Genomic DNA, 14711 nt, shown 5'->3' with positions numbered 1-14711 from the left:
CTGTCACGTGTAAAGAGATAAAATAGATGAACATGTCGTCCCCTCACTGAGAGAGGAAAAGTGGCCCTTGGGCTTCCTTAATTTGCTCCCAGAGGAGGCTGTTATTTATGTATTCATTTGTGTTCAGCTTTGCCCCTTCCTGCTCCATTCCTCCATTTTTCTTTTTCTTTTTTTTTTAGCAGGACACTCTGTTTCCCTGGCAACTAGGGCTCCAATCGGCCGGCCAGCTGCAGATTAGTTCAGCGGTGGGGGGTTTAGGTGGGTGGGAGGGGATGTAGAGGGGGGTGATGATGGAAAATGAAGAGGGAGGAGAGAGAGAGAGAGAGAGAGAGAGAGAGAGAAGGAGGGAGGAAGGGAGGGGGGGTGGGAAAAGTTTGAGAAGGGGAGAGAGAGAGAGAGAAAGAGAAAGAGAAGGGCCGGCGTCATTGAGAGACAGGAGTCCGAATGAGTGAGTGTTTCAGAGCCGCGAGTGGAGAAAAGAGCTGTAAACATTTGTAGCGCAGAGGCTGGACGGGAGGAGGGATCTCTCTCTGACGTTGTGCCTCTTTTCAAACGTCTTGTGTGTTTGGATCTGCTCTCTGTGTCCTCTGTCTGTGTGTGTGTGTGTGTGTGTGTGTGTGTGTGTGTGTGAGGTACAGGCAGGGGCTATGCAAAGGGAGAGAGGTCGGTGGCAGGGGTAGGGGTGTACAAACCGGGGAAGAGAGAGAGAGAGAGAGAGAGAGAGAGAGAGGGGGAGAAAAAGAAAAGCCAAACTATACTTGGAAGGAAAGGAACCATGCAAGTGGATGCTGTCTTCTGCGGGGTCAGGTTACGCAAAATGAGAAACTACTCTAAGAGCACTTCATCAGCGCTCACCCACATCAGAAAGGTAATGTGAAGAGTGAAAGAGCGTCCATGTGTGTCAGTAGAGTTGTAGCAAAACATGTGATTCCTTGCTATAGAGATTGAGTTGATATGCTTGATATACTTAGTCGGAAAATCATTTTTATTGCTGGAGGATCCATCTCCATGCATGAGCATCAACTTATCGTTCTCTCATATTTTCTGCAGTCTAAATGTGCATGTGTGACCTTGAATGTGTCAGGATGCATGTGTGTGTGTGTGTGTGTCCATGTACAGAACGTACGCCTATACGCTTGTTGAAAGCAATATGGAGGATGTTAGAATGTGGGTTTGTCTGTGTTTACTTGAGCCGTATTTCACTCTGGACGGCTCTGGCTCCAGTTAAAGTGTGCCTCAAGTAGCCAGTCTCAAACTGTCTGCACCAAGTCCATTACTGCTGCCCACAAGAGACTCATCTACCTCATGAAGTATCTGAGCTCACATGAGCACACACACACACACACACTCTCAATGGCTGTCAGCTCTCATCTTTCCTATTAAATGAAAACAAAGTGTAGAAAGATAGTTTGGTGACCGTTTGGAGGACGGTCACTTCGACCAACATGCTCCAAAACCGGCTTGTTAAGGGGGAGAGAGGGAGATCAGAGGGGAGGATAAGTGAGATGAGCATTCTTCACTGTGAACAAAGGCACCTCTTCATGCAGAGTCCCAGCGGCTGTATTGTTGTGCGGAAGCAGGCGAGCAGGCGGGTGGAGACCTCCCCAGGGCGGGCAGAGGAGTTCAGGTGGCTCCAAAAAGTCAGCTTTTAGGGACAACAAGTTGTTTGTGGATTCACGATCAATCTGCCATGAAGTTTACATTGGACCTGTTCTCATGCTCGCAACCCAGGCTTTTGAACGGACGAATAGGATGCCAGTGAACACTTGCATAAATAATGTCAATAGTTTGATGGGTGTCTAAGACATAAGATAGTGTTTCAGTGGATTGATGGCAGTTTTAACATTATCTTATTTTACCACCTTCCTCATTGTGGCCTTGAAAACAGCACGACCTGCAAAATCTGTGTAAACAGATGAATGAATGAAACAGATATCACAATATTGACCCCACAGTTTGACTGTCAAGTGATGAGAGGAAACGGCTGTAAAAAAAAAAAACCCAATAAAAACAGCACAGACCACTTATTAACAAAGAAAGCATTATAGTATCACTGTTTGAATGTAGCCTGTAAGAGGTTGATATGTTCCAGGAGAAATAAAAAGATGATTCATATCCTTTACTGACAAAAAGTTCTTTTGGTAATTGTACCAAGTGGAGTTTTCATTGTGAATAACACGATTTTGTTGATATTTGTCACCTTAAAGCTTACCAAACATCTTGAATGCATTTCCTACCTCATAAAACATTGCCAGAGTTTTTGTTTTTCCAATGTTTGGAAATATTGTGAAACTTGCAAGACAAACTTCTTCTCTAATTCTTATTTTACTGCCCCCAACTGAAGATATGTGGAACTGCAGGACAGGGTTGGTTTTACAGCACTTTTCTTGACCCTTTCCTTTAATTGACATGGCAGTTTTTTTTTTATTCGGCTTGGGCAAGTTCATATACATTCCTGGCTGTACTATTCACTTGTTTTCCAGCTGAGGCGTCCACCTTATTACTGCCCTCTGCAAGAATACAACCTGTAATGTCTCACGCCTTTGCTCGTGCCATGCATATGCAATATGTTCTTTCTGCACTTGCTGGTAGAACTTGTGATACAAGCAATATAGAAACATCTTCATCAAAATATATCACCCTTCAGTGTCCACAGGGCACCTTTTAAGCTTTTTACACATTCATGTGTTGCGACCATATCGCTTCATTGGAGATAAGGGATTCTCTGCTGCATGTCAAACCACAATGCAACAGGAATGTCTTCTGTGTCCTATAGGCAATGACCCATAAGAGATGGTTATCAACCAGCCAACATAATCCATCTCAGCAGCTTCCTCTGGCCTTTTAGTTCAGCCTGCTGGGCAATGATTAAACCCAAGAACAAGATCCATGGGACGGGCAGCAGTGGAACTTTAGATTTGATGTGTTTCATCGTAATAGCAGCCGAGGTGCTCTTTCTGCACTGCCTCTTCAACTCAGTGTTATTTTCATATTGGCATAAGTGAACAGCTTCAGCAGGTCAGCATCAGTTTTTACGAACCACACATCAACATCCCTCTGCTCTCCCGTGTCTGTCTGTCCCGGCGTTGTATTTACTTAAGTTGAGAGTTTATTGAATTGAGACTGGCTGACTCTCCGGCGCTGTGAGGAGGTTTATGGAGCTGGAGATAAAGACAGAGGGACTGTCTGTCTGCTAGTCGGCAAGGTAATAAGTGGGCTGCAATCTTGCAAAGGGGCTCTGGTTTGTGTGTGTGTGTGTGTGTGTGTGTGTGTGTAGTACCAACGTTACTATCACATAGTGGTCTGTCAGATTGGGCCAGTTGTTTACACTCTGAGTCAGGGGCAAGAGGCTAACCGTCTACATGACCGCTGTGTAAGACGATGTTCAATCGTCCTCCTTGAGTGATTCATTTTGCCCTCAGACACGCACTCATTCGTTCTCAGGGCATTTCTTCTGTTTGCACAGTTTACTCTGCTTCTTCCCCTCTTTTTTCCTTCTCTCACACCAATTTCTTGACACGTCTTTTCAGTCTCCGTGACTCATGATTCCGAGCACAATCACCCCCCCCCCCCCCCGACATATCAACACATGCAACACACGAGGCCTTAAATCTATTAAGTAGAGGTTCGCAGATTTTTTTTGTATTAGTATGCACGTTTTGATTGAAAACTCACACACCAGATGTTTAGCACCGTGACTAAGTCTGTCATCTCTCACAACTGAATCAGCTTGTTATTTCTTTCTTGGAATCATGCTGCAGTGGAGAAATCCGTCTTGATGATCGGTATGAGTCACCGGAGTGCAAATTCATCCAGGAAAACGGTGTTTAGCTTCACGTTGACGCTGTGGCCTCAATTTACAAGAGAGTTAACTGTTAGAAGCCTGTTTTACGTGCAGGCACACAGAAGTCTGTATATTTCTGTTGTCATGTGAAAACTTGATAACCTTGGTGATTTTTCACGGTTCAACTTCAGTTGATTACATTTTCCTCCTGGGTTGCATGGCGTGTTTGTGTCTATGTGTGATTGTGTCTGTGTGTGTGTGTGTGTGTGTGTGTTAGCTGACATCTGTCTCCTCTATTCTTTTCGGCTCAGAAAAGTGACAGCAGACCTTTTTTAGGAGGTTACAGCCTGTATACCCCTCCTCTTACAGGAACTGGCTTTTGACAGGCACTCTGCGGGGGCGGCCCACAACTTAAAGACCCCACCGGGCCAATCTCCTGCCGTCCCCAAGCTGCTGTTGTCACCACGGTGACGCGCTCCGAAAGAATGTGTCCTGTGGTGATGGTGAAAGAATTCCTCTTTTTCAAAGATATGGAGGGTGGGGGGGGGCGCATTGTCTGTGATGTTGGTTGATGGCCATGGGGTTTAGTCATGATCAAACCCCCCCTCACACATACAGAGATGCATGGATAATGCACACCAGCTTAGACACCAGTACCGGTATTATAGTTATCCTTAAATACATGCATGGATAATGCATACCATCACACTGGAGGCATGTTGGCACCTGGCCATGGCTTTTTCATTAGATGCATCCATGTCCCTGACAAGCACACACATGCGCTCACTTTCTCTCAAAAGCCTGTCGCTTGCAAGCTGTTTCATCTGTCTGGCATGTTTCGCTCTGCTCAGCGTCTGAGTTGTATTAATAATAAGAAATCGGACCCTGCGCGCTTGAGAAAAAATGGTTGCTGCGACTCTAATTGGGGCGTTTAGCAGGACATGGCGGGCTGAAACCCTGCCTCACTGCGTTGTTTACACAGACAACAGTACAGAATGGGGATCGCTGAGTTCAGTCTGCAGACATTGGTGAAGACAGAGGCAGAGCTACAGTTTGATGGCAGCGTGTTAGATGTGGGCTGAGAGAATCATCACAGCAAACCAACTGCTGATGAAGACCATCTTAAAGCCTGGTGCTTCAAGCCTGGTTTGGCTTTGCAGGTCTTGCCCACTGGAAGCGTGTGGCGGTGGCACAAACCCCAACACACATACACACACACCCCAGAACACATGCACAAACACATGCAGGAAAACGGGCACAGACACATGGATACAAACACACACAGTACTTGCACGTGAACATGCATTTAGCATTTGTTTGACATCCCCAGTTTGGAAAAAAAAAAAGAACTTGCATGTGGCGGAGGCTGCCGTCTGGAAAGGAATGCGTCCATCTGGGTTCAAAGTGTAACTCTAATGTGGCTGTACGGCTCGTTGATTTAGGCTCCGGTTGCCATGTTATAATGAGCATTCCCGAGCAAAATGGGAAAAGGTTACCGCATGCTTTGTGAGTTTGGCTATGTGCAGCATGTGTGCGTGTGATATTCAAGATGGAAAAACTGTAAGAGCAATATCCTTCAAATCATCAGTCTACTGCTCTCATCTTCTCCTCTTCTCTTTCTCTCGCAGCCATGACTGAGAATGTGAAACATTTTGTTTACCTGTCAATTTAGGGATCCACTCTATGATGAGAATTAAAACAATGTCTGGAGGTTCACCCAAGTGTAACAACTTAATGAGTAGATACTCCAGACACTCTGCAGACACAAAGAAGCTTTGATCATACCAAATCATATCTAAACACTGTCTTGTTAAGCTCTAGAGCTGGGAAAGTAGTAGTTTTCTCTTTGTCTGTCTCCAGGGTAATGATGGTCACAATAATCTCAACATTCTTATGCTGCTGTAGAGTGTCACGTTGTATTTGCTGAGCCTGGTTTCAATCCACGTCAGTCCTTATTCTTTATACATCGTCTTCTTTGGATATATATAGGCTCAGTTACATTTCAAAATCATCAAGTTTTGCATTAATAATTTTTTTTCCATGTGATATTGCTCAGCATGTTGCAGTTGCTCTGATTTAGTCTTTGCTAACTGCCTAAAATTACAACTACAAAGTGTATTTGCCATATGTTGAGTACAAGTTGTCCTGAGTAGATTACGATGGAAACTCACACCTTTTAGATCAGTTTAGTTTGGCTCGCTTCAGCAGTGCTAAACACCCCTCTCCATTTCACTCAGTTTTTTTTGTCCACTGGCGGTCTTGGCTCAGGCTCACAGTTCTCGGTCACGGGGTGTGTGGAGGTCAAAAGACGTCGACTCCGACTCTGACTCTGGAGTTTGCTCTCCGGAAGAGCACTTTCCCAAGCTCTCGCCTCGCTCGGCTCCCCCGGGGACCGGCGGGCGAATTATAAAAATCTGTTTCTGTGCAGACATGCAGGGGAGCAGGGATGGGACGGGGGAGCTCTGGTGGGAATTCTCAAGCGGAACCCTTAAAATGTAAAGGGGAGGGGGGGGAGACAGGAAGGAGAAGAGAGGATTTTGGCTTTGGAGCGCAGCTCAGAGACTGTGGCTTGGAGGAGAAATTTGATCTGGGGCCCAGAGAATAACGTTGGTGTGCTGAAGAAGCCAGGTTATTGTTGAAAGGATCTGTAGGTCCACTCACTGCTGCACATTTACTCCGGCTGAGCCTGTTTGAGAGAGAGGAAAGGTTTTACCATTAGGCTCACAAATCCCACATTGTGTGTCAGCACAATGTAATATCAGATGCTGTAAATATCGCTGTTGGGAGTCTATTTCCCCCGTGAATGATGGTGTATTCAATGACACTTCCTTACGTGTAAAATCCAGGCCCCTCTGGGAGTTGTTAACAGCAGAGACAGGCATTGTCTGAGGTGTAAGACATGCCATGTCTGTGTCCTGTGTTTAAAGGAACAGAACACAGCTTTGGTTGCAGAAGACAGACGCTGTGTATGTGTGCATCACCTGTGGCTGTTTATGAATTACCTCGTCGTCCATTGAAATGTATCGCTGCCGGCCAAACAGCGAGGCTCATTGCCAGGAGCTCTTTTGCATGGCGAGCTTTCCTTTCAATGACCTTACTTACACTGTCAGTGATGATTTATGCTGGCTGCAACCACAGTGCTCCAACCGCAGGTGCACCTACACCCAGGTTTCTTACTGCCAGATGAGCCCATGGTGTGTGTGTGTGTGCAATAATTTGTCTCTGGAATGAAGTGAGCTGAATACATAGGAAATTAAAGGGGACAGCAGACTTTTCAGAATTCTAACAACTTTTTTGTTTAACACGAGTAGATGGAAAGTTAACCTTTAACCACACTCTGTGACCGGACAGTGCTTCAAGGTAAATGCCAAGGACCGCAAGCTATCATGCTCACAATGCCAACTTGATCTTTAACAGGTAGTGGCTCACCATCTTAATTTACCGGTAAGCATGCTAACAATTAGCACTGAAGTGCCTATTTTCATGGCAATCCATCCAACAGTTGGCACTACAGGAGAAGTCAGGGATCACCAAAGTCATTAGACTACATCATCTGGGAACTATAAATATCTGTACAAACTCTGGTGCCAATCCATCAAGTAGATGTTGAGATACTCCACTGAATAAGTGAAAAGTTTGACCTGCTAGCGGCGCTTGAGGAAAAGTCGCCAAAGTATAGAATAGTGAGTTTATTATCATCTGGGGTTGGATGTCGGTAGAAATGTCCATAGCTATCCATCCAATAGAAGTAGAGATATATGAGTTGGTGGATGGATCAAGGGACCGACAACTCGATTTTACAAGTGAAAGTGTCAGACATACTTGTGTGAAGAATGGAAAAAGAGAACTTAAAATCTGGCTTAGTCCAGTTATTGCGTAAAGTCGGATTGTCTGTTTCAGAAAGTCATTGAAATTGCCGCTCCAATTCCAGCATTGTGATTTCAGATGCTGTGAAACAATCCAACAAGCACTTTCGGTTGAAACGTACTGAGGCCTTTATCGTCACAGAATCTTTCGACGTTGGCTGAAGCCACAGTAGTGTTTCAACTGCAACTGTACCACATTTCTGGATCTGACAGAGGCAGTGTGGGATGGGGTTGTGTAGGCCAAAGAGAGAGCTGTTTAAAAGCAGGCGCTGGGATGTGCTGGCATGGGCACTGGTCTTCGAAGCCAGCAGGGTAATTGGGAGCAGACTGGGGATGAGTCAGGAGCTCTGCTGATGGGAGCTCTCTGTCTGTGGGGAGGAGGGGCTGACATGTCTGTGGGAGGGAGTCGAAGGACAGATGCTCCGACCCTGCAAAGAGACGTAACACGACACCCGCTCCCAGATGGGGGGATAGAGAGAGATTTGTTTGCTCTGCCTCCAAGACGGATTCATCCTCCTCCACTTTTCTCTTCTCATTGTGATGATCTTGTCTTTCTTTCTGGTAGAGAGGCTTCTCTTCTCTTCATTGAGCTAGTTGAGGCCTCTCTGTATGTGTTGGCGCTAGGTAAAAGCCATTGTGGAAGTGGAAGAATTCAATCTTATTCGCACCAGGTCAGTCCAGGTTTAAAAAACTCCTCTGTGCTTAAAAGCTTCCACATAATCTTTTTCAATTACCCACTTCATTTTCACCTTTTGTCAGGCCAACAGTGTAATTATTTCTACAAGGGCGTATCACTTTGAAGACTTGAGTGCATCATTAGCCTGCAAGCTGCACCATTTGCAGTCAGTGGAATGTGGAATGGAAGCCACAAACTCCAAAGGGAAAGGGAGACCTTCCCCATTAAAGTCCTGTGGTTAAACTGTTACAGGATGATCATTTGTAAAGTCTGACAGGTGGAGAGAGTGAGAAGGACTTTTAGGAGGATTTTGCTGAGTTTGTCTGGAGGTTTCCTTCCGTTTGCTGCCATTTTGACCTTGTGGTAGTCAGAGCTGTCCCATTTGTCAACTGCGAACTAAAGTTCTTACTGTATGGGGTGAATTCCGAAGCCAAAAAAAACCTTCCTCTGCAAAAGCTTGATGACTTCATTTCAGAAGACACAGGAGGTCAGTCTTACTACCACTTCCTGCAAATCACATCGCACTTCCTGTCAGTTTGTGGGCACAAACAAGAAAATAACATTCATTCATTTCATGCATGTGCCGCTTAAATGGTGTAGCATTCTGTCCCATGGTTGTGCATGTGCACCATAATTACATCCATAGTGGCTTCCTCTATGGTCCCAATTATAATTAGGGTTTGTTTATACGTTTTCTGAGGTAATATTTTGGCCCATTCTTCCAGCTCCCAGTGGGATAGACTGTAGACACCCAGGCCGTAAGAGTCTCAGTCATAAACGGCAACCACAATAACAAGAAATGCTATATGTGTGGTGTTAGAAATCCAACAATGGACACTGTTGTGTTATATTTGGAGTGGACTGATAAGCAACACTACATGCAGGGAGAAATTAATTGTTTGTGGTATCCCCCATCAGTTCCTGTCTGGTTCTGTGGCTACCCCAGTTTCAATGCTGTCTCACGGCCATCCTCTCCTAACAATGGAGGGAGCAGGGGGAGAAGTGGAGAGCAAGAGGATACAGCACAGCAGGCCAGGAGGACTATAGGTTTGAACAGGACACTGGGCAGCAAGATGGCTTGTGCATGCACTCTATGTGTGTGTGCGCACTTGTCTGTTGCCCCTAAATGCCAGATGATAGGCGCCTTTACCACTGAACATCATACAGAGCGGAACGGAAAGATGAGGATGGAAAAGTAATGCGTGTGAAAATGCCTTGTAGAAAGAATTCAATGAGCTTCCAGGCTTGTAACACACTTTCTGGCTGTCAATCGTGTGCATGGGCAGATACACACACACACACACAGACACAGGCACACATAGTCATAGAATTGGCCTGTTTGGCTCATGTCCAAGGACTTGCTATGAAATCAGCTTGGGAAAGCAGCAGGGGCCCTGAACAGCACACAGAGACAGAAACAGAGAGGGAAAAAGAGAGAGGGAGACTGCAGAGCCCAGATAAAATTCCATTGTTTATTTGCCTGACTCTGTCCTTCCCTCCTCCTCCTCCTCCTCTCCATACATCCCTTCCTTTACCATCAACCCTTCCTTTTGCTACTTCTTCTGGAATCAAGCACAACCGTGCCAAAGCCTACCAGGTCAAGGCAGCACTGTGAAATCCCCGTATCAAACCAAACACTCCACGTCAGATCTGGCAGCTCCCAAAACAAATTGGCTGTACATGAATAGTCTCTGACGTGGTACATTTCAGTATGAAAGAGAAAAAGATGCTATAAGGATAAAAACCAGTCGTCCTGCATCATACTTTTGTCCCCGCAACTCCAAGACTGAGTGGGAATGAAAGAGAGAAAGGAAAAGAGTGAGAGATGGGGAGGAAAAACGCAGCTAAGTTTGCCGTTTGCAGTTTCCAGAGAGAGCCGGCTAAATGTGCAGTGCTGCGTTAAATTGATTGCAGGCAAGGCTTTGGCACATGCTATAGTGAGCCACTTCTAGTAGGGGACAGGGTCCTTAACTCAACATGGATGCAGAAAGAAAATGCAGAAAATAAATAATATCTTTTTTTTCTTCATTGCTGTATATAATTCCCATTTTGAGCTATCGTGTTCTCTCCTTGTGCCAGTTTTACATCCAACCTCACTCATAAGACGCCGAGTGGTTTAGGGTCTGCCTATTTATGTTTCCGCTCCGTATTTTTCATGTAACTCCATGTCCTGATAAGTGTGAAATGCAGCGTGGGCTGCGAGCGACTTTGCCCTTTTTAGGTATTTCGAAATGACAGAGAGAAAAAGAGAGTGCAGCTTTAGGGAAGAACAAGCAAGGGATGGTGATGTCATGGTGTTAGCTGTTTCTGCAGGGCTGGACAGAGGGATGGAGGGACGGAGGCATAGAGGGGAGGATGAAATCTTTATGAGAAGCAGCTGTTGGGGAGAGGCAAGCAGGCAGGCCTCCAGAGCACTACAGCAGCAGCAGCAGCCAGCCAACAGCTCGCTGACAGCAATTCAAAGGCCCGATAAGGCCAGCTAGCAAACACTGACAGCACCACCTGCATACAGCAAAACCTTGTCAGATTATCACCAAAAGTTAACACCGAAAAATACTCTCAACAACAAAGATACAGGCCAAAAAGACTGACTCACAATATCACTGCCTGAGTTGATATTGTCCACACTTACAGTGCACTGGAAAGAGTATTAGAGAGAGATGTTTGTTTTTATAGTTTATGACAAAAGGATTCACATGTCACCAGTCCTGATGACAGAGCGGTTTCAAGCTAACTCATAACTGACACAGCTTGAGGAACTCATTGTGGAAAATGTGGTGTGTGTGTGTGTGTCATCACATTGCCATTGTATGAGTCCAGGCTGATTCTTTTATTTCTTCTATGAATCCAACATAGAGTTCAGTATAACAAAAACCAGTCGGGCCAAGTGTCATCTATAAAGGCCTGCATGTGTGTGCCGCTGAGTAATCTGCGTGCAGACTAACAAACTGTACAAGTGTGCAAAAGTCTTTATGAATCAGGGATTCATTTACAGCTCTATGACCTGGCTACGGTCAAATAGTATTTCGTTTACACGGGGTGCCAGATATGTGGAGTTTGGAGTCAATGTAGGGGCCTGGTCTGTGGAGACCTGGTGTTTGGGGGACCCTTGGTCTGTTAGCCATCTAGGGTCCCTAGATGTGTATATCTGACCATGACACTAATCATAATCATCTCAAATAGCTCCTTAGAATGAAATTGTCAGAGTAGTTGTCAGTCGATCGGGCTGTTTGTTCATCTGTCCATCCCTTTGGTCTGATGCGTTGTTAATTTGATGACTCCTCATCTTTTGCCTTCTTTGGTTCAGTACTTCAGTCTGACAGGATTCCTCTGAGGCTCATATAATTCCTTATAGTTCTATTAGTACACATTTATATGTTACATGCTTAACATTAGCATATCAGCGCTCTAGTTACCAGTTATCTCAAACAACAGCTGAGCCAAAGCACTGTTAACGCTGCTAAAGCTGCCTAGATGTTTCATCAGGAGTGTTTGTCAGATGGTTGAACAGATTGGGATTCACACTGACTTCAAACAGCTGTTGGCCAGGTGTGTGGAGATGAGAAAGTAAGCAGAGTGTGAACCTCTCTCTCTCTAGCTCTCTTTACACAACTCTGTGACTTTTAAAGGGTACAAACCACGAGAGGCTGGATAGAAATGTGCACCATTATCTCCATATTTACATTTTTGTTACATCTCGCCCCGCTCTATGACGGCAGGTTTTTCACCCCGCCTCCACATATGGCCGTTCGCAACGGTTATAATTATAATTGCCTTCTGACAACAGTCTGATGAAAATGCAGAGCTGATATGTCCCATAATAGCCGCTGTATAGAGGAGGATCAGCCCTTTGGATGCAGGTATTGCATGGTCCCTCCAGTGCTACCCTCTGGTCAAACCTGGCAATGTTTGCCCCACATGTGGTGAAAAATACAAAACGTGCCCCTCGTTAGTATCATACTTGCTCACAACCATAACCCCCCCTTGATTACTTTCCTCCACTTAACTCTACATTTTAGAATAGGTGGAGCTTGTCGCTAACTGAGATTGTATTTATTACATCAACACAACACCGTGATTCAGCCATTAAGCCTAAACAAACGACAAACAACCCCCTCTCTCTCTGTGGTATGTGTGTTTGTAATAATCTGTCTATGGCCAGATACCCGGTGTCCATCCGCTGAGAGAAATCTCCCGCAGGGTTTGTTATGCAACTGATGCTTGGCTCTGATGCCCTGCATCTGACCCTGACCGCTGCTATCTCTATCCAGTAAAGGCTTCAAGGCAATTAAGATTGTGTGCTTTTCACTGAGCACCCATCCGTTTTCATCTGAGGCCAGAACCGGAGGCTATCCTTTATGGAATATATCGGTGTAATGTGTTTTTTATCTGAAGGTCATTAGGAAAATAAGATATAACCAACTATAGTCAGCAGGTGATTCTGGGTATAGAAGGTACTATGGAAGGACTGAAGGACTCAACATTCATGTAAATTGTCTCTTTTAATATCAAACATCAAAAATATTGTGTCTTATATCCATTCTAACACATTCTCCGCTGCTATCTTCTCCACCCAGCTGCTGCACAGCACCACTTCCTCTACCACAGTGTCCACGGCCTGTCACACCTCACAGGGCTGAGGCTGAAGGGGCAGTTTCCCGTGATGTTTTTATTGGCCTCAGCAGATGGCTTCCCTCAGCCTCTGCATTGTTATGGTGGCCATCTTGCTCTGAGGGTCAGGGTTAACAATAGTTGCCAATAGCTGTAGGAGACAAAAGCCTTCGCTGCTCCCGAAAAGAGTTTCCTCAGTAACCGAACGCTGTAAAACTGGCAATGCTGTCAAAATGTACTGCTTTTACGAGACGCGAACACACTACTTCTTCTCAGGTTCAGGGGGGGTGCGGTGTGAGCACTGTCTTGCATGTGCGAGTCAAGTTTGAATTCAGACAGAATTGTGTGAAAATACCAAATGACCTTTTAAGGCACTAGAGTCTCCACTGAACAGCACTTTCTGTTTAGGCCCTGGGGCTCCAAACAGTGAAATGGGACAGCCTAAAAGCCGACACTGTTTTCACAGGGCAACAGTATACTTGTATTATTCTTTGCAATATCCACTTTCCTCTTTAGTTTTGACAACCCCTGTCTCCCCAACCCCCCTCTCCCATCGTTCCTCTCCCCCTGTGATATCCAACACTCTCCTCAACCTAGAGTAAAATTAAACTGTAAAACTAGGAGGCTCTATACATTCTTTACAGCCCCCCTTGCCCACCCTCCTTTCCACGCAGCATTTCTGTTCTTCATTTCTGTGTTGGATTTTTAGTAAGGAGAAAGGAATCAGGAGGGGGGGGAGGAAGGGGAAAACAAATCGGTTGATGTTTCCCCTCAAACATGTGACCTCTGCTCGGCTCACAGCTGAAAATAATTTGGGCCTACAGGCCGGTGGATGGCTGACGCAAACTCTCCTCCTCCGCCTCTCTCTGGGGGGGCTAGGCCTCGGGCTGATGGGGGGGCTAAAGACAAAGCAATGGAGGGCTGTAAGTTGAGCCGCGAGCACAACTAGAAGCAAAAAAAAAACGACACATTGTACTTTTAGTCTACTTCTTACCAGACGAGACCGCAACGTTTTGTTTGGTGTCCATTTGTTCTTTCATTCTGGAAGAGAGAAAAGGAAAATCCCAGTGTAATTCCAAAACACTGGACCCAGAGGGCCAATTATGTTGTTAACTCAGGGAAGAGTTCAGCTATTTGGCTGCAATTTTCTTCTTTTTTACGTAATCCACCGAAATTGTGGCTCTCTTTCTGACTGCCAGTTGGAACAACGATTTGTGGAATTCAGGTGAACAAGGGTCACATTCTCGACATAGTCAGCGGGCAATGGAGAGAAGTGTCACGGTTAGATAATGCAGGTTTACTGGGAGAAGATCGGAGGGGGGGGGGGATTTGGTCCAGGCTGTGCACAGGAAATGTTTAACGGCCTACGGATACCCTAAAGTATCCCAGCACATCTGGTTGAAGTCACACATGCACACACATCCATAATTTGGTCTGGAGTATGAAGCTTTTGGCAGGATGTGTAGATCTCTGTAGGTGTGTTTTTATATGAGGTTTTTCGTTTGAGTATGCAGCCGGGTGGCAAAGCATGTATTAGTGTCTCGGCGAATTTACTTAAGAACAAATGTGTGAATACCTGCCAACCGGAGTTAGCCCTGACCTTTCCCCCTCTTCTATGTTAACCACATCTGCGCCAGAGGCTCGGCCCTTTAGCTCCTTGCCAACCCTCCACAACCATTTATAGGCCAACTCATGAGCGCTGTGCACCAGCGGCTCTAATTCGATGTTACATACGGATGGTCTCGCTATGGCTCCAAGTGGATCTGGTTTCATT

The 14711-nt window shown here is 45.5% G+C and overlaps 1 protein-coding gene across 1 annotated transcript in view; it reads left to right on the top strand.

The window, feature by feature from the left end:
• Nucleotides 1–685: 685 nt before the first annotated feature.
• Nucleotides 686–14711, top strand: part of LOC306699157 (DENN domain-containing protein 2A) — a 32664-nt gene continuing 18638 nt past the window's right edge. Inside the window, exon 1 of the mRNA XM_079163678.1 lies at nt 686–868. The gene's annotated coding sequence lies outside the window, so the exon portion shown is untranslated. The remainder of the gene's footprint in view (nt 869–14711) is intronic.

The sequence above is a fragment of the Pholis gunnellus genome (genome assembly GCF_910591455.1).
Source record: "Pholis gunnellus genome assembly, chromosome: 7".
NCBI lineage: Eukaryota > Metazoa > Chordata > Actinopteri > Perciformes > Pholidae > Pholis > Pholis gunnellus.
This window is presented reverse-complemented; position numbering and strand designations above follow the sequence as displayed.